General features: G+C 36.2%; 2 non-coding genes across 2 annotated transcripts; one reads left to right on the top strand and one right to left on the bottom strand.

The window, feature by feature from the left end:
• Positions 1 to 19703: 19703 nt before the first annotated feature.
• On the top strand, positions 19704 to 19776 carry Trnar-acg. The gene has a single exon. It is a non-coding gene; the product is annotated as a tRNA-Arg (tRNA).
• Positions 19777 to 20227: 451 nt separating this feature from the next.
• Trnai-aau lies at positions 20228 to 20301 on the bottom strand. The gene has a single exon. It is a non-coding gene; the product is annotated as a tRNA-Ile (tRNA).
• Between the last annotated feature and the right edge of the window lie 407 nt (positions 20302 to 20708).

Raw genomic sequence — 20708 nt, 5'->3', positions numbered from 1 at the left:
ATATTTAATAGTATTTAATTATAATTATATTTTAGAAATATGAATATGAATTTGAAATAATGTCATATGACAATTAATAGTTGTTTTAGAAATTTCAGTAGAAATCTGCAAGACGAAATTTTAACCTTATCAAAACGGAAATCCATGACAAAAAAAGAATATAAAAGTCATAGAAATATGTATATTCGTTTAGATATGATGAAAAGATAGTTTCCAGCTTATCGCGATGGAGGCGTTTAAAAGCTACATGAGCATACGCAATAAATCCAGTCGCGTTACAAAGTCAAGCCCACTGACAGCTGATAAGTTTGCCAGACTGAAACTATCGGCGGATGATTACGTGTGGATGTTATGGTATCAGATTCAGCAATGCGATCATTTCGTCGAATGAAACCCGAAATGCGAAGATGAGGTTTCACGTGGCTTTGATAACATTGCTGGATTCGATCGACGTAAAATTCCTCATCCAACTGTTTGATTTTAAGATACTTGTAGTGGAAAATAGAAAATGCTTAATATCAAATCCTTTGTCAACGAAGCAATCGATTAAATCACTAAGGAACCAAACACTGTAATACGCAATGTGTAAAAATTGCGTAAACGCGACATTATTGAACAACCATAAATGAAGTAAGTTGTTTTATCAAGGTTTTCTTTTCTCTTTTTCTCATTTTCTATTTTACTTCTCTGCAATTTGTCTGAGACGGCAGTTGACAAATTGTTGTAACATCTATCAGAATAATAGATACATACGTATATTACAGAAGCTGATCATAAATCAGAGGCAGAGAAAGAAATTCTATAAATTGAAGAGAAAACAGCTAGAACGACTAAGAACTAATAATGTGAATTCACTATAAGAAATTACAAACAAGATGTCGCATTAATGCAACGTTGTGTTCTCGATGAACCAGACCGTGATGAAATTTTTATTACCCGACATTCATGATGAATTGCGATAAGTATCGGTAGATTAGGTAGGTTGAAAGAGAAATTGGAATTTAAAGCCTTGGTTAGAGATGTTATCAGATATGGCAGGATATCGATCATTTCTGTTTTCCAGCTACAGATAATAGTAGTTGTGAAACATCGTTAGCGATATCTTTGGTCTTGATAGATACATTTTGTAGACCAATGGTTTATAGTTTGCCGATGGCTAAAACTGATGGGTCGAGATGAGTAACTAGGAAAATCATTATCTATATTGTAAATTTTCGTTCGATTTCATAATATGATAGGATTAATGGAATGTTCGTCAAACTTACGACCTTTTTCAAATTAGTAAAGCATTGTAGATATTTTATCTTCGATGTTTTAATAGCTCAACGTGGTATCTGATTAATAATTGATAACGATCGGTTGTAAAAATTAGAAATGCTTATATTCTACATTAACATCGATCGATCGCACATTCGCCTCGAAGAGAAGAGACTTCGTTTCGCTTGAGATCGCGTTCTGCTAGCTCGAATGGGAAATTAACTCGCAATGGTTCGCAGCTACAGCGACCAGTGCAATTCGTTCGGTGCAATTTATGGGCTGACAGTAACAAGGGGCGACTTGTTCGGCTGACTGTCGCATGATTCTTGGATGGTAATTGGTTGACAGAGGCGTAAATTTTGATAAGCTTTATGTTGACTTCGGCTCCCTTAGATCTTGACTTCGATCCCGACTAATTGTAGCTATGTAACCTTACGATAATTAATAATCTCGACGTTGATGCTAATTTATTAAAGCATATATGGTAAAAAAGATTCACCGAGCGCCTAATGAAACGTATCTTGAATCTTTTGTTTTTTATTTGAACGAAGAACATTGCAGTGACTGCATTGTTACGAATAGATCGCGGATGTTTATGCAAATTCATATTCTTGGAAAGAAATAAAAGTTAAATGCAGATTCCTTTAACTTATTAAACACTGTAATTTGTACATTCTGTATATCGCTTCATCCTTAAGCTCTTTTTTTATAAATTCATACTAAACTACATTACTAAACTTCTGTCTTACGATTCATTTTCTTCTTACAGTTTGAAGCGCTTCGAGAATAATTAACGTTTTAAAATTTAATTCCAAAAACGAAGTACATCTTGGTACAGTTTTACGGCGTGTAATATTCTGTTCGAGAGGATGACAACTTCATGTATCCCAATTTATGCAGACCTGTCTCGATTTGGGACCAGGAAGTTACACTAACTGTAGTAGCAATTCCACAGTACGAAATTCAACATCTGTATATAGGGACATTTATGACTTCGCGTTTCACCTACATTCCCACCATAGTGGTCCTACATTATAGACAGATGAGGCAAGCTTGAAAATTTCAGAAGTCATTAGAAAATTATCGAAACTTTTGAAAATTATTTCATTTGAAATTTTTCTCCTTGATTCTAAAGGTATATTAATTCAATATTATAATAATAATCTTATTACTTTGAGATAGTAAAATGAATCCTTCTTCTTGTCTATATTTTAATCAATTTTGATATTCATATCAGACTTTGGGTCGCCTGTTTGCATTTTCCTATTTAAGTTACCTCGAATTGATTTAAGAGGATTTACATAGCTTGGGAAATTCCAAGGACCAATTTATTACATTATATTTTATAATTAATTTTAATTTATATTATGGTACCAAAATTCTTGCTAATAGTTTCAACAAATTTTCCCATGTTTCTAAAGTACAAGATTCTCATCAACTAATGGTTTCCTTGAGAATAACCTAGGTCAATTACACGATGTGTATGAGACCAATAGATGCTCTGTACGTGTCCATTAATGTAAAATAAAAAGAATCAGCGATCTCCGAACATCGTCCAAAAATTCATTCTCGTTTACTTCGATTTCAAAATCCAAATTAGTCAAATTTAATAACCAAATTAAATATCTATTAACTGAAAATAAAAAGATTTAAGAAAATTTTCTTCTCACAACATTACAGAATAAAAATAACAAAAAAATCGAACAAATTTTTCTAAATTTACACAACGATCTACAAACATCACGCGAAACCCGAGTATTGTGATTCACTTCGATCCCGAAATCAACGAAGGAGAACGAACAAATTAATCGAGCGTTCCACCTGAATTGGTCGAATCGCACCGCGAAAACGTTCCCGTGTCGGCAAAAACTTTCTCTTTTTGCTCGAGCATAGACGCGGTGTAAAACCGCCGTAAATTACTGGAAACGATGATCACGATAATACTCTAGCGAGGCTAAGGGTAGTTTTATCGGCGGCAAATGAAACGGGCCGCCACATGCCGGCATCGCGACGCGACAAATGCCGCCGTGCGTTTCTACGAAGCTTTACGGGACATAAACGACGCGTAACTCACCATTACCCATCGCTAAACCGATGCCAACGTTATTGCTGAGACAGTAATTTATCCCGGGACCGCGGAATTCTTTCCCTTCTGCCCGATATTTACCTCTTCCCTTGCTTGGAAATCGTTAATTCCGACTATCTTCCGCGCCGCAAAAGATGGGGAAGCTATGGTATTACCGCAGGTTTACGCCGAGATATCGCTGAATTGGTTTACCAGCGAGTTACTCGATGCACGATCATAAATTCCGCCGCTGTGACTTTATGCGATTTTAACAGGAGATTTGGAAAGAAACGCGCGGTTACGATCGTGTTTACTCGAGATCGGTTTCAGAAATTGATTTGTTTGGATTTGTCTAAATTTTGTTTAAAATAGTGGAACGCGTTCATGTGTCATCGAAGAAATAAATTGGCAGTTTAAAAGAGAAATTTATAGGATCAGGTTAGAGAGGATTAGAGTATTTGTTTGAGAAGCGAACATCTAGTGCTTGACAGGATTTATGATTCTGATCGTCGAATGAAGAACCTGGCGATGACTATTCAACTCTTGGCTGCTCTGTTTCAGGGCTATGCATATTGAACATTTCTCAAAGTCATCGATAAGTTAACATAATCTCAGGAAGGTATTTTTTAATTTATGATACTTATTTAATATCGTAACGAGTAGAATTAATTAATGAAGAAAATGTAATTGTTATTTACAGACACAAGAAAGACACATCGACCAGTTAAAATAGAATTACAATTTTGGGTGAAATATTTAAAAAATAATGAGAATAAGACTTAGAGAAGGGATAGTAACTAAGGCTTACTATACAACAAATTTTCATAACTGGTCCTGAAGTTCTAACATTTATAAGATATGTCACGACCGGCTGATATCCCCTACAGAAATAAAAATTTGTTACATATTTCTCTAGAAAATACATTTTTCCCCTATCTCATTCCCTTACAGTACACATTCTTCCACGTAACAACATATCTAATTATAATTAAAATCTCGTTTGCTAAAACCTCGAAACGTTTTCTTGTACAGTTTCGAAACTACTCGTCTCAAGATACATTATCGAACTGCAAAAAGACTACACACGTACCAAGAAGCAAACCTGTCTCGCTACATAAAATAATCGCGAAATTCATTTTCCTCCAAGGTTCCGATAATTCTTCATCTGCTTCAACGTTTCCATGCAATTAGCCTTCGATCCAATTTAATCGAAGCTAAAAAACATAGGAAAAAAGAAAGAAAATAATAATGATCTACAAAGTGGACACAGAGAATGTTATACATCTGTGGTTGTTCGAATGGTTGGCTCACGCATCCACTCCCAGCCAGTTTCGCCTGGGTCTCCAAGACAAATCTCGTTTCATCACGCAGTCAGACGACGAGACAGCTGTCGTTCCCGGGCGAATTTTATGCCAGCATAAACGAACCGCATTGGCGTGGGCGTACGTTTTATCGGTGGAAACGAACGTCGAGGAACGGATGTTACGTCGACGACACTGCGTACGCAGCGGAATCGACCGACGATGATTTACGACACGCGTGAATTTCGCCTCGCGTGCCTCCACGTACCGCGTTCTCGCATCTTCGTCCTGGCTCGTCTGCCATTTCGGTTCCTCGCATACCGACCGCGTAGAAATATATGTAAATTTATCTCCTCGTCGATGTTTTAACCACGAGGCACAGAATAGACCTATCATCTTATGGATCCTTGTGGCACAGAAACTCATGTATACCGATATTGAAGGAAATTTTGACGTGGTTGTAATTTAAGATGATGAATTTAGAAATTGTATTCGACTTGATATCGTATGTCTGTTATTAAGTCACCTTTAAAATCTTCTGTCTTTACAGTGGAGTGTTAGGATTAAAGTGGCGATGTTCTTATCCCTATTCAAATTCATATATTTATGAATATAATGTAAAAGATGAGACCTAGGCGGAAATTTTTGTTTTACCTATTGAATAATGTAACAAATACTACACTTTGGATATTTCATATATTTTAGGGTATTATGTGCATATTAAATGCGTGATAAATGCATACAAATGCATAATCTACTTATGATAATTAAGGATCCCTTGCAGGATTGAATTGGTATTATTAATGAAATTTTACAAGTTACAAATCGTAAGTTATTGGTATTAACAAATACCTGTCTAAAAGTAAAGTTTAGTTTAGTATTTATAAAGCAAATGAAGATTTACAACCATGTTATACAAATTTCAAGTCGTTCGATTATTCCATTTAACATAAAGTTGCACAATTATCAGATTGCGAAAGTGAAATTTAAATAACGCACAACTTACATCTTGTGAATTCGCTAACGTTATCAGTTAATAAATTATTGTGAGAGAAACTTCTGGCCATTAATATCGTTTCTAAAAAAAAGATAATCTGTAGAAAACCACCAATCCATTTTAAATTTCATGAATTCTTCCTAAACTTTAAATAGATTTCCAAAATGGAAGATTAGAGAGCATCATGGAAGTATTAAGACCGCACGAATTAAAGAACGACAATTTCATCGATTGATAAATTATTTTCGGTTTGACGCTCGTTTCCAGTGCAAATTGCTTTCACGACGATAAATATCTACCGATTAAAGAATTTATTCGCTTAACATTTCACGCGATCGGTGTTCATTACATTTTAACGAAATTACTCTCGAAATTAATCAAGGAGCTTTGCAGAAGATTTTCGCGGAGCACGGTGAATCCTTTGAATTATTATCTCGAAATACGTGTTCGTAAAATAGCCAGCTAACGTTTCGGGTACGAAGAAAAAAATACGTGAATTAACGACAAACCATATGATTATCCGAATAATTTGCAAATCGTACCGAATAATTATGGAAACAATAATTATGTGCGAGACCGTGCAGCTATGAAATTCACGTTGGAATCAATGGAGCTTTATTCATGGATTCTGCAGTAATTAAACGGTTGACAAACACCAGTCACGATTCATTTCGAATAGAAATTTAAATTTCATTCCTGCACGTTTCATGAATCGATAAATACCTCGGACGCGTCTCCTTCCTTTATTTCTTCGAGTATTTTATCGTTTGTTCTTTCTCTTCCTTCCTCTTTAACGATTATATTTTAATATATAGAATACGTAATTAAAGTCAGACTTCTAGTTGTAGTAGTTAAAATTCTGTTCGCAACAATACGAAGTGGCAGCACGATATTTCATTTTACGATTTCTGTCATGTTAATTAAACGTTACGCTGAAGTTAAGTCATTAACTTGCTATACTTGTTATTTTTTCTATGCGTTGTAGTTGTTCGAATGAAATTATGAAAGAATTATTCTTCAAATAAACGTGTAAAAAAGTGAAATACTTCTGACTTTAATCTTTGCACTTCATTGCACACTTTCACTCTCTGACTACATTTTTCTTTCGGTTTTTCTTTATTGCAATTCGAAATTTTTCATCTCGGGATTGTCGGATAATGCGTCAAAAATTCACGTCAGATTTTTCTTTCAAATGAAATCTGTGCGATAGAGTTTTTTACGTTCTCTTTTATTTTCCTTTGCTACTTTTGGTTCCGAGCACCTTCCCGTTTATGCGAACTCCTACCAGTCCTGTGGCGGCAAAGTGAGTCATGACCGTGAATCATCGGGATGGCTCCGTGTTCATCGCGACCCTCGCTGACCGCGAAATATGAGCACGAGAGCTTTTTGTAGAGTCGAAAAGTGAGAACGCGAACGACGGAGCTGATGTTCAAAGCTAGAGAATCCCAAAGAATATTCAAAGGAAATAAAATTTTTAATTTTATATTTCATCTTGTACATTTAGAACATATACTACGAAAAATTCAAGAATTTTTTAATCCGATGTCTGTTACTCAGAAGATAATAATTAACATCCTGATGAATGTTTGTAAAATGCTAAATTATTTGTAGATGTTCACCTCTCTTGGTATTATATAAAACCACAAGGAAACAAGATGATAAGTCATCGCCCATAGATTTCCAATTTTTGATACTAATTCGTAGCTGCAAGGGAATACTTCGATGTGAAAAATAGAAACAGTTGAAAATTTCTAAATTTAAAGCTACGAATCTTTCAAAAATACGCAATAAATCCACAAACAATCAAGACTGTTCTTATGACAATCGACATATCTGAAATATTAATTACTCCCAATTTAATCCCGAGATCGAACAGAGAGCGATTAAATGGAATTGATCGACAATATTTTAAACTTCGAAACTATTTTTTTCGGTAAAAGACGAAAGACAAGACGTATCACGTCTCTCCCATATACTTTTCTTATATTCAATCGCTATCAAAGAACACGCACCTACATTTTTTACAGAAACCATAATTTAAGAAGGATGTACAACGGTGTTCGCCAATATTTATCCAAGTTCTTTGAAGTAATTCTATGTTTCCCCATGATGTCCGGCCGAGAGAACGTCTAATGACCGATCCGTGCTTTCCAGCCACCGTGGCCGATCACAAGTGAAATATTGTCGCCAATAAAGGTCTGCGTTATTATTTATAGCGTTCGGGCGAATCCGCGGGACACAAGCTGCGCGACGCCGTGGCTAATGTCGGTTCTCTGTGTCGCGCGACAGAATTAAAATGGCCGCGTGCAGAATGCACAATCGTTTTTACCTGTGCAGCTGATCTGCCAGGACCATTGAATCCAGTTTACATTAGCGCGACACGATCGCCGCTGAGCGCGTATACCAATGCAAATCGAAGACCCAAAGGCAGACCTCGTACCGGTATTCCTTTAAACTGCTTCGGTAAGATAGGAACCAAATCGAATTTGATGGAAATTCAATGGCTCAATTGTGTGTGAGATTTGATTTTAACCAGAGACATGTTAGGAACCAACAGTATACGTGTAAGTAATTGGAAATGGTACGACTAAATGATTAATTGTAAGTCAGAACTAGAAAGGAACTGAATTCTTGCTTGATTTTCCATTGCTGATCTTCAATGGCTAAGGATGACCATTAAACAACATGTTATTGTATGTTTATATTGTATTATTATTATATTGTATATTATATTGTATTATTATTATATTGTATATATTTCAAACGCTTTATTACGGAGGAATTAGAAAGACATACAATTCTAGTCAATTCTTTATATTGTAATACGACTTGGAAATTACACATACTCTCATACATATTAAACAAATTTTCTTTTTCACCATACTATCGTATTTCATTTTTTTTACCATCATTGCATCATTGCCAAGCGATTTATCTATGACGATTATTGCTTCTCAATCTCCGGATCCAAGTGATTATTTGTTATTTCTAATATTTTGAGTTCGTTGCATGTATCCAGCATCGTGTAAATGATACAGTTCATCAATAATCTATGTGTCGTTCAGTAAAAATTCTTCTACTTTAAAAAATCTGCTGCACCACGTGATAGAGATGAAACGAACAAAAATAAAAAAACTATCTTTTCGTTGATGTTTCAATCAACGAAGTGTACCGGTCAAATCTTAATCAATCCAATCACTTGCATCAGTTTAAGCAAATTGGCAGAAAATCGCGACTTAAAAATCGCTTTTCGCCTTGATCGCGAATTATCGTGAAAAACTACAGCGCCGAAGCGTCGATACGACTTGTCGAACATTTTGCTGAAATTCACTAGGTGAATTAATTCGTTCCCGTTTACACGCTATTTCGTCGCGGAGATAACACTCCCAGCGGAACATTTGTTCGCGACCGCTTCATTTTCCCTGGTTTTGAAATAAAGTGATTTATCGGCGGTCACCGCGGTCCCTTCGATATTTATTGGTCGCGTGTGCCCATTATTATTGACGGCGCGGAGAACGCGTGAGTTCCGCCAAATTTGTTTTAATGCGGCGGACGCGATGTTAGCGACATGATGAACACTGCAGACGTTGTCGATTTTACGAAACGATACTGCACTGCCTCCTGGATGTGTATCGATCGTTGCTTTCAGTCAAATTGATCGATAGATATATGACAATCTCCGCAATTTACTAGTACGAATTTTGTTTACTTTTTAGCTATTTTTAATATGACGAAGAAGTATCGTTTTCAGAGAGTTTCATATAGTAGTAAATATGTAAACGATAGTAATTAAATTAATTAAAATAATTGTTGAATGTTGAACACGATATAACAAGAAGATCCAATAACTCGATGCATACTTCTACTCGTAAGTAGTAAGTTGTCCGAAAAATTTCTTTCGTTTCATAAGGTGATAATAGATGAACAACAATTTCTGTTTTATATTATTTTATTGAATTAGGTATAATCCATTTCGTTATATTTCTACTATTATATTCGTACATAATTCAATAAACTAATGTAAAACAAAAAACATTGTGCGTCTATTATTTCCTTATAAAACGAAAGAAACTTTTCGGACAACCTTATATCTACGTTCCACACAATTTTTTATTTTTATCAGTCCAATCGAAATCAGTAGTTTAAATGTCTTTTAGAATTGTTGTCGATACATGTGACTTTTTCTTTCAATTTTGTGCCAAAGCTTCCCCTAGGGTATTCAAAATACAGCGTACTTTTAACACGTCTTTATTGTTCATAAATAACAAAACAACGTGTACGGTTTATTTCTTCTTCGTCACATAAAATATAAAATACGAACCAAGATATAAATACAACGATAAAACGAAGTAACGTAAAGTATCGTGAATAGATTTTACTAAATTTGTATAACAAAGTTATCCATTACCTATCGTTAATCACCTACAATCGATGATATCGTGTGCAGATTAAAATTCAGAGACAACTAATATTAGCTAAGACAAGGAAAACTAAACTAACTAAAATTCATAATACACTTAATAATAATACGACGAGGGAAAATTTAATGCGAAAACAATACCGATTTGAGGTACCTAATTCATACAAGGGATTCTGGTTACTACCATTCGGGTAGCTCTCGCCTCGTCGATTCGTTTCACGCGACACCGAACGCGTGCATCCACGGCCTCGAAACGAGATGTTCCTCGTGTCGTGGGATCGTTTCAGAGGTCAAGCGGGCCGGTTCCATCGGTGGGTGCCATCGGCTTTCTCGGTGGAAGCTAACCGGTCGCAAATTGCACGCTCGAAAATGTACGATCGTGGCCAGTGCGTATAACCGGGACCGAAGCCACAGACTTGCGACAACAAATAAGGAATGAAAAATACAGCACTTGGCGCCCGTACAATGGCGATATTTATAAACGCACGCTGAATCCTTCCATCCTCGATAACCCATCTTTCTCACTCTCCTTTGCCCCTTTCCCTATTTTTTCTTTTCCTTTTGCATATACCATCGCTCATAAGTATGCGGACATTTTAGTAGATTTTTATTAGCGACAGCTGATTGTTACTAAGGATATATGGAATCGATGGAAGACCAACGATTAAAAGCAATACTTTCGTTAGTATCTTCTTGTGGAATTAGAAGATGTATCGTACGTAGTTGTTCGGGTACAACGATGATGAAATTGGAAAAAAGTGATTTGTCAGCAGACAAAGGAAATCGATTTCATTTGGTAAAACTTGTAATTAAATCACGAAAGAAACGTTTTATGATGTTGGGATAAAAAATATTGTTTGCATTGTATTTTTACACTCATGTTGTTATCGCTGCCAAGTACGATAGCCAACGACGAATATTTCAATAATTGTCACGTGATTATTGCAGTGGAACCGTGATACAGCATCCATCGAGGTATTGAATGTTATAGTTTGGAAAACCTTTCTCTATCTTGCCTATAGTCTAACAACCAGACGAGCTATAACGAACTCTTTGAATAAGAAAAGATCTGCTGCATAATGCTTGACCGTTATAAATGTCAACCTTTCTATTGCATATTAGCTTGTAAAAAGAAATTTTATCGTGTCGTGATATTTTACAACAACTATAACCAAGCAGACTTTTTATTTCTCATTCATCCTATTTTATTTTAGTTGTAATTTAAGACAAATTTATATTCTGCCAAAAATAAGTGAGTGGCCATATATTTTTGAGCGGTACTGTACAATGTCTTCTCCCTTCTCCGTTTCGTTCCTTCTCTTCACTTCCTTTTTCCCTTGCTTTTTATTTTCATTTTTTTTTTATTTCGTCTCAGCTCCCTCTAGTTCGATCGTCTCTGACAAATTCCCAGACGGGAGGCACACGCCTAAAGGATCGACTTCATAAATTCTCGGCCGCGGTAAACCAGCGAACGGACCTCCTTCGTGGATTTATTCGAACCTCGCTGCAGGATCTTCGTGGTCGCTAGAATTTTTCCAACGACGAACAAACCGAGCTTTCAAACGTCTTTCACGGAGGTGGGATGCTTCGTCGCGACGGACACGCTGCCCTTTTACGAGCTGTAAAATCGGACGATCGACCTTCGCGATGGACAGCGGATATTTCGACGTGTCTTTGATATCTCGAGTATTCGAGCTTTGGTCTTCGGATGAGGACTGGATAGCCAGGATATGGCAGAGGTAGTTTGAGATCGAGAGATTAACAATTTCGCAGCCTATAATTTCCTCGTTTCCTTAAAACTAAAAACGAAATCGCAAACAAGAAGTTTGCAGTTGATTGTTGTACTGCTCACAAGGATCTTATGTTTTATGTAACAGGATTTTATTTGATACGTGATGTTGCTTATATTCTGTATGTTCTGTTCTATATTATTATTTATTATCATTTATTTACATTAGTATTCTATATTTTATACTCTGTGTTATTATTTTTTTTCCTTATTATCGTTACAAGGAGATTGGTTTATGTTGAGAAGATGATGTATTTATTATAAAATACAATGGTGTAATGATTAGTAGATAGAAAGAAATTTGCTAAATATAGCTGTGTGTTCATAGCATTGGATCGTATTTCATTTTATTATTGTACCAATGCATGAATAATTTTTAATTCTGCAGCTGGACAGAGTAACTAAATAAATGGATGAAGCAATGGAAGCATATTTACAGGAATAAATATTACCATAGCTTGGTTATAAGAATATTTTACGCCTATTCGCAAATTCCACGAATCTCTACAACTTTTTAATCCATTTTCTATTAATTTTTCATTCTTCTGTCATTGTTAGTTTCAGGCCGTAAAATTTACCATAGAATTAGAATAATAAAATTCATATTACAATCCTAAAACGTATTAATGCATAATTTGAGATTTAAATACAAAATTTGTCAAGTTAAACCTAGAACGAAGCACTGAAGAAATCCTAAAGAATGAGCGCGAAGCTGTCGCGCAAACAAAAACGATGCTCCAGCTGCACTTTTCGAAGAACACCTGAAAGCCCTGAGGTGTAACTTAATCGTGGCGCATGTAGTTTGCCGGAAGCCCTCCAAACGAAAGTTCAACCGAGAATATCTTTATGGTTTCCAATGATCAGCCATGGAATCGATTTTTCGCTTCTCGATAGAATTCCTCAACTTCCTAACAAGATATTACGTTTGTTAAATTCGAACATTCGTTAAATGTTAAACATTCAAAGAACGACGAAACACGTTTTCTACAATTTTTATAAAGGAGTATAAAATTTAAAATTCCCGGACACTCTAAAAGTGTCGCAATGCAGAGAAAAATGCTCAAAGCCTTCGCTCTCATTTGCAAGAAGCTAATTATAATAATTGTAATCGTCCACGTATTTAGTAAAATACTCAAATATAGCGTTTAAAGATATATAAAAATTCTACGAGTCAACGAAGATAAAAAATTGATAAAAACTACACCGAAGACCTTCGTACTCATCTAGGAAAGTAATCGTAATTAAGTATTCTCGTTTTTTTGAAATAGTCAGATACGTTTAAAAATGTATGAAAATTCTATAAATCGTTAAAAATGAAACTAAGGAAACACCTATAGCTGAAACTTTCACGGTAATTTATAAATCAGTGACTATGACAATTCTATCCATCCACATCTTCAATAAGCGCCTGAAAGATTCGGAAATGCACGGTAATCTCGATTCCACGAATGACAGTATCAGGAGATCGAGAGATCGATACGTGACCTCTAATCGATATTCCACGGACCATTCGAAACGTTGAAGCGGAGGTTGGAACAAATTCCTGCGGCAAAAGTGCCGCCAGCGTTTAACGAATGCGAGAGTATCATTTACATGAGGCGTAAGTACGGTTGTAACGCGTGTTCAACGCGGAAAACAGCGAATCACGCGGAACGGAGCGGAATAGCTCTTTCATTGCGAACTATAGAGGATCAGGAGGAAAACTCGGCCGGCGTGGGACATAGGAAAATAGGGATTCTGAAAGCTGGTAAATATTGACGTTAAACCGAGCAATAATAGCGGGTCTTGGAAAAGAAAATCTCGTTGCGGCGCGTTACGAGAGAAGCCGCAGGGGAAATTGAGAAGCGAAGATGCGGCAAGATGGAGTAAGGAATTTATTTGTTTAAACCAGACACAGAGCTTGGAACGTTTATGACGATGATGCATACTTGAAGTTCAAAGAGAGTATATATGTACAGTGACTCGCGAAATCATTTCAAACATTTGCTATAGACACTTTTTATGAACACAATATCGTGCTGACTGTTCAAATTTCACTAGCATTGGAACGAGTAAACCGCGGATATTTACGACAATTCACATTTCTACGAATGTAATTGAAGAATTGGAACTTGGATGAGAAATTGTTATACTTATTTTCTGCATACTTATCTACTCGCACGTGTATGTATAAACATTCGTTGAAGTTTCTCAAATAAGAAAACAAAAATATTATAAAGAATATTTTACATATTTTTGCATATTATGTGCATTCTGTATATTTTTGCATCTTTGAATTTTCAATAAATGTATCTATCGTTTTCTTTATTCTATATATAAAATTTGCTTCGTCTGTATTTCCATTATATTGTACTATGATTCATACATCGTTTCGATTAGTTTTCGAATTTTGAAAAAAAAAAAGAAAAAACAGATAATTTACATGGAGATGAACATGAAATCGTCTAAGGATCCTGCTCATGGGTGTCCCCGAGCGTACAAACGTTTCACGACCGGCTGCCACCGTAAACTGTGAACCGTACAAGCCAGGTACAAGCGCAACTACGATTTTGTGTCTCCTTCTGCTATGGTAAATTATGAAAGAGACCCGAGAGGCGCCAAGAATCACCGCAAACAATGGTCAAGTCGAGCGCACGATCCAAACTTCGACGATTCTCGTCTGAATACTGCAATACTCATCTCATTCGTCGAATATGATTCATTTACCTTTATTCGTTTTATTTTTTTGTAATACACCCATTCTTTGGAATATTATCGAAGAAATAAAAAAAGTAGTAGTTAAAAAATGAAATAGTCAATGACCTTTATGCTACATCAATCATACAAATAAATAATCATTACACATCTCTATTTCATGAACTATAGCTACATAATCTCTACACGCAATCGCTTTTTACTAAAAATATATATATAGGGACATACATACGCAAGCAACACGTCAGTATTATACTTCCAACTTCTTATGAATTTTCACCCATGTAACAGGAATTCATGTGCATAAATTCAATTCTACTGTATTTATTAATATTTTTACTAACTTACAATCCTACTACTTCTCTATAAAGTTTATTAATATTTTATTCTACTGTTTTACAGCCCCATCATAAATAAGATTTCTAGAATTTCCTACGCATCTGTCTAATCGTCCAAAAATTCCATCGTCAACATGAAAAGCCTCCAATCCACTCGTAAAGCGAGGAATACGCGTGGAAACACGGTAATGGGAATTCACGTTTAAATAAATGGATTTAAAAGTGGATGAAAACTCACTTGATCGTGCGCAATTAAAATTGCGCTTAAATACAGAGAATCTCACTGTGCCTACTTATTAATATTTCTACTTACAATATTCTTGTTTTACCATTTAGCAAAAATTTACTGTGCTATCTTGCAACTGCAAAACTTTCATAATTTCATAGTCACTGGCCTGATCGTCCCGAGATGCAACCATCAGCATCATAAACCTGTAACCCATTCGCGAAGTAAGGAATACACGTGAAAACAAATGAAAACATTCTGAAACTGAGGTAGGAAGCTGTTGGTCGTGTAGAGGTTAACAAGGGTCGGTTCATCGATCTGGAATCTCGATGTGCCCTCCGCCGTCACGAGTTTCCCGTTCTTTCGCGAGCCTCTCCGCAACAGTCGCCAGTTTTAAGATCCACGACACGAATAACGTCCAACACGTGACCAGCCGTGGGCTTCATCGTTCACCGCGTCTCCTCAGCCACGAAGGGACACGACGAGGCTTGTTTTTACTCGACCTGGTATCAACGTATCGTCGTCTCCAACCTTCCTATACGTATACGTGTGCGTCTGTATCTGGATGCTGGCAGAAAGGCTTCTCTGAGCTTCGACGTCCGCGGAAACTTAAATCGTAAAAGTTTAATGGCGTTACGGGCTGAAGGAACGCGCGTGCATCGAAATCGATACGCCACCCTCCACTACGCTTGATTTCTACTGCGAACCTGTCGCGCCATACTACCTTTTTCCGCTCCCTAATTGGATCCACCTGAGGTAGTCGAACCGAGCTGATTTTCTATTTTTGGGCTAATTTAGTTTTAGAAGCGTGGATGTACTCGAATTGATAGATTTAGGGTATTAGGATGGAGGATAGCTTCGCTAAATAAGGATCTTTTTAACGCGTTAATTGTCATGGTGACAATCAGTTATCCACGTTTTTCTGAACCTTTTACAACGATTATAACGAGATACATTTGATGGAATAAAAAATTTTCAACGATGAGAATGATTTAGATAGCATTGTCAGAGAAAAAGGGCGCAAATGCGATATAGTACTTTCACAAGAATCAAACGTTACGGTATAGTACATTTTGATCTGTCGAGGCTCGCAGAGCAAAATGAATAATTTGCATGTGCATTATGCATACCTATACGGAGATTCTTCATTTTATAGTGAATTTTCGTTATAATATCTTACGGGAACTAAAACTATTATAAAACAGTTCCAAAAATCAAGTCAAAACGCAAGGTACCGAAAAAGTTTCATGCTCTCTGAGATTACTAAATACGAAATGCATTGTGTCGGAATAAACCGACATTTCCTCCGGTATTACACTCGGTCAGCATCGTCAGAGTTAGCTCAAATATGTAATATTTAAGAAGTAAGATAACTAAGCTTTCTCTATTTTCATCAACAATTCACAACTCGCTCCCAAAGGTTCCATGACTTGAAGTAACTGCATAACAATTGTATGGTGTTTGTGCAAGTATTACGCGTTCGTAGATTACTGACTCGTATTTCGCGAAACACTACACTATTCTACTCTTAAAATAGAGCTGTCCTACTTTGGAATTTGCTAGCTTTCGAAATAAATATTCCACTTTAGAATTCAAAGTCTTACGAAATGAATATACTATTCCAGTAAATTTGGTGAAAATTTGATGTGCAAAAATCTCTACGTAGATACATAGTATATACGATATTATAATATATATAGAAAATATACAAAAAATAAAATACTCATTACGATATAAAACACCCCCAAAAACATGAATTTAAATAAACATTCGTCTAACCGTTACCTTTAACACCAATTTTCGCAAATTCACTTTCACGACAAAACATAAAGTCGACAGGCTACCAAAACCAAAAGATATCATATTCAAAATTCAAAAACGACTGCCCGCAACTTCTTTCCTCTCCAGCAAAGATCCAGAAAGTTATTTGATTCGAAAGAAGGAACCCTCCATCGTTTTCATCTCCCTAAAAGGAGAACGGCCACTTGGCGAACAGGCTGGTGAATTTTTTCCTCGAAGTTCGGGTTTAATTTCAGCCCGAAAGCCTTGGTCGGACGAAGTTTCGAGTAGGCGAAAAACGGGTGGAAAGTACAACGAGGCCGGAAGGAAGGAAGGAAGGAAGGAAGGAAGCAAGGAAGGAAGTAAAGAAGGAAGGAAGTAAAAGAGGAGAGAGGAAGAAATAAGGGGGGCGGAAAACGGGGGTCGAAGTTTCGTTCGAATGTTCTCTCTTACGGCAGAGCCAGCCGGAAGTTATTTGAGAACCGGCTCGAGACTTCTTCATTATTGCGCCTTTAATGAACCTTAAAATATTCCACGCTGCCCGATCACGATCATCCATTGGCAAGGAAAGACCTGGAAAGCTGGCCCGAAAAGCGGAAATGTTTGGAACGTGGTTGGTGCGAGAGTTCATTTCAACGACAACAGCTTTTATACAGGTACAGCGTAAGAGTAATATTCGCGCCGGGGGAGGAGCTCTGGGAATTGCGAGACTCGTAAATACCCAATTACTCGTTTCGAGAGGTTACGAGCTTTATGAAGTCTCCCTTGAACTATGTTGCCACGAGGGGAAATATACTGTATTATCCAATTTTCTTTTCAAATTTTTAAGCTTTATAATAATTAAGGATTCGTATAATTTTCATAATTGTTAATTATAGAAACATATCTTTTCTGATGGTTTCTGAAGGAGATTAATAAGTAATTTTGCTGGAAAATATACGTTTGTCGTTGGTCAGAATCGGTTAGAATGACGAGTCCCTGATTTTTCACAGAAATATTTCCGATTTACGACAGTGTATTCTTGGAAGTTTGAATGAATTTTTTGAAAATATAGAAATATATAAAATCTTGCCTTTCTCCTTGCAATATGTAATATTTTACACATCTGTATTCTGATTTTTTAAATACAACTTTGAAGCATATTTCAAACGTCGGTAGCTTATTAGTATCGATTCCAAAGCTACCACTTTCGATCTCTTTGCATTATCTATATATTCGGAAAATATGTACAAAGAGAAGAAAACATTTCGTAAGAATAGAAGCTTAAACATCGCTACGAATTATTACAAAATAAATTTGCTCAGCTGCGTTGGCTTTTCTACCTCGCGTGATTCAATCATCCCCGCAATCCCATCAACACGTCACGGCTATTCTCTGCATCGCGCACGCAAATCAAACTCAATCGCTTCCAATAATCGATAATTAAACACTCCAATAAATCAACAATTAAATAACACGCAGCAATTAATGACAACTATCGTTACAATTCCTGCGATGTTATCCCAAGGATCGAATTCTATTCCGCGATCTACAAATCTCTACCACCTCTCTCTGTACACTCAATCTCTGTCTAAAGCCACCTACATATATATCTCATTCACCCACTTTATTCCTGCGTGCACGCTGTATCAAAGCACCGTGTCCCGTTAACGACACTAATAATCATTAATCCACGCCCACGATAAATGCACGACATTCTCGTTCGAGCCGCACGAGAAGGAAGCAAAACGAGACGGGAAACCAAGTGGAGAACCCGCAGGGAGTTTATCGATAACGAGTATCCTTCGAAAAAGTTGCCATGGTTTTTATACTGTTATGATGCATGTAGTTCCGATAAATATTGTGACAATAGAAATATACACGTGATTCAGGATAATATACACAGGCTCACGAAAGTATTCGAACACCTTTATAAATATACGTATCGTGCGTGTTATACTGTTATATTGTCATGCTAAATTTGCAATTTCATTAGCACTTTTATGAGACTATCATGATTATATTTGTTACTTTAAGTTCTAGGAAGAGAAAGCGGAGACACTTGAGGGTGCCATAAATTAACTCCTCTACCTTCATGGACTAGTGACCTCAATGGTTCGCGACTACGACGCCTAAAATATCTTTGCATTCCTTGTGCAATCATCAGCACGGACGAACGTCATTATTATAGAATTTACGAATTTGGCGCGGTTGGGTGTGAAAGCGAAGATGAATGTAGAAGTAAATATTGGGTTGACAACTAAGTGATTGCGGATTTTGTCAATACCACCTAATGGTAAAATCCGCAATCACTTAGTTGCCAATTCAATATATATATTCATAGGTGAGTGTCATACAGCGGAGCATATTCCTAGGTGCGATTAAAGCCAACAGTAAGTTCGAGTTTCATTGTTTAATTGGAAAGAATATATTCAAGTAATATTATGGTATTTTTTTGTTGAAAGAAAACATTAACAAACAACGAAATTATAAGAGTGAAGCAGAGTTTCGTTCGTACATGTGCACCATTCTATGGTTTAACTTCAACTGTGTGATGATGATGTCGCTAGAAGTTAATTATTACGTGGTAAAAGAGACGCTATAACAGTATATATTTAAAACGCAATTTACGGAACATCCATAGACAATGTCGTGTTCTTTGATCATAAAGCTCTTAACAATTGCTATTAAATCTTCAAAGCGGAAATAGTTTCTCTTATTACGCTGATAATTTATCGGGTCGTATATTTCCTGATGCCAGCGAGGTTAAATGTTAGAAAGGAACGTTTCGTAAGTACTTAGCCTAAAGCATTCGCCAGGAATCAGCGAACTAGAAATTGTAAATTCGAGAAACGCGCGGTCCTGTGGCGCAACGGATAACGCGTCTGACTACGGATCAGAAGATTCCAGGTTCGAATCCTGGCAGGATCGACTTCTTTTTTAGTTTTTTTAATGTTTCTTTTGACCAAGAATAGTTGCTTTAAATTTTTTATAACATTCCGACGTTAGTTTTGCGAAATTTCAACGTCTAACTTTGTTGAAAGTAAATTGAACGTTGAAATTGAATTTGTCACGTGCGAAGATCGTATCAATTTTCGATAAATTTAGTGTATCAATTTTGAACAAGTATAATGATTTTAGATATATGTATCAATTTTCGTGAATGTGAGTGAACGAGGTAAGATTTCTGTTTTAACTAAGAAGAAATCAGGTTAGTGTCTATTTGTAGTTTCTGTGGGCAAGAATACTCGGAACTGCTACCATAAAATTTTCTATTGAATTTTTACGGCAAAAATAGCAACAAATGAATGGTTTTTTTAAGAAATGTAATGAAATTTGTTTTTTAAATGTATAAAAGTTGCCAGATATTGAAAAAAAAAATTGGCCCATGGGGGGATCGAACCCACGACCTTCGCGTTATTAGCACGACGCTCTAACCAACTGAGCTAATGGGCCGTTGAAATTGTGGGTTCAATTCAGTTTTAAATAGCACATAACATCAATATCTATATTTAATACAAAAAGAGGTTATGATGAAGCAATATTTTGACAAATATTTATGAATGTTTGTATTTCCATATGACCCATATCTAAGTTTATATCATTAAAAATAACACGCATCGGTTCTACATAGTATATGTGTCAGCGGCGATGCATTTTCAAGACGATATAATGGCAGGTAGCCCGCCGTTATTTAGCCTTACCATAATTTATGGTGGAATGGAGGACTCAATAAAAATTTCCGTAGGTTACACAAGTGAATGTCTGAAAAGTCGATAACCTGTGACTAGAAATCGCCTAGTTATGAGGCATCGATTATGACTGCTCAGTTAGCTAGAGTTTACTATGAAGCGATGTTTTTT

Source organism: Bombus bifarius, unplaced genomic scaffold, assembly GCF_011952205.1.
Source record: "Bombus bifarius isolate JDL3187 unplaced genomic scaffold, Bbif_JDL3187 scf7180000009243, whole genome shotgun sequence".
Lineage (NCBI taxonomy): Eukaryota > Metazoa > Arthropoda > Insecta > Hymenoptera > Apidae > Bombus > Bombus bifarius.
The sequence above is the reverse complement of the archived record's forward strand: the minus strand, read 5'-3'. Positions and strand labels throughout refer to the sequence as shown.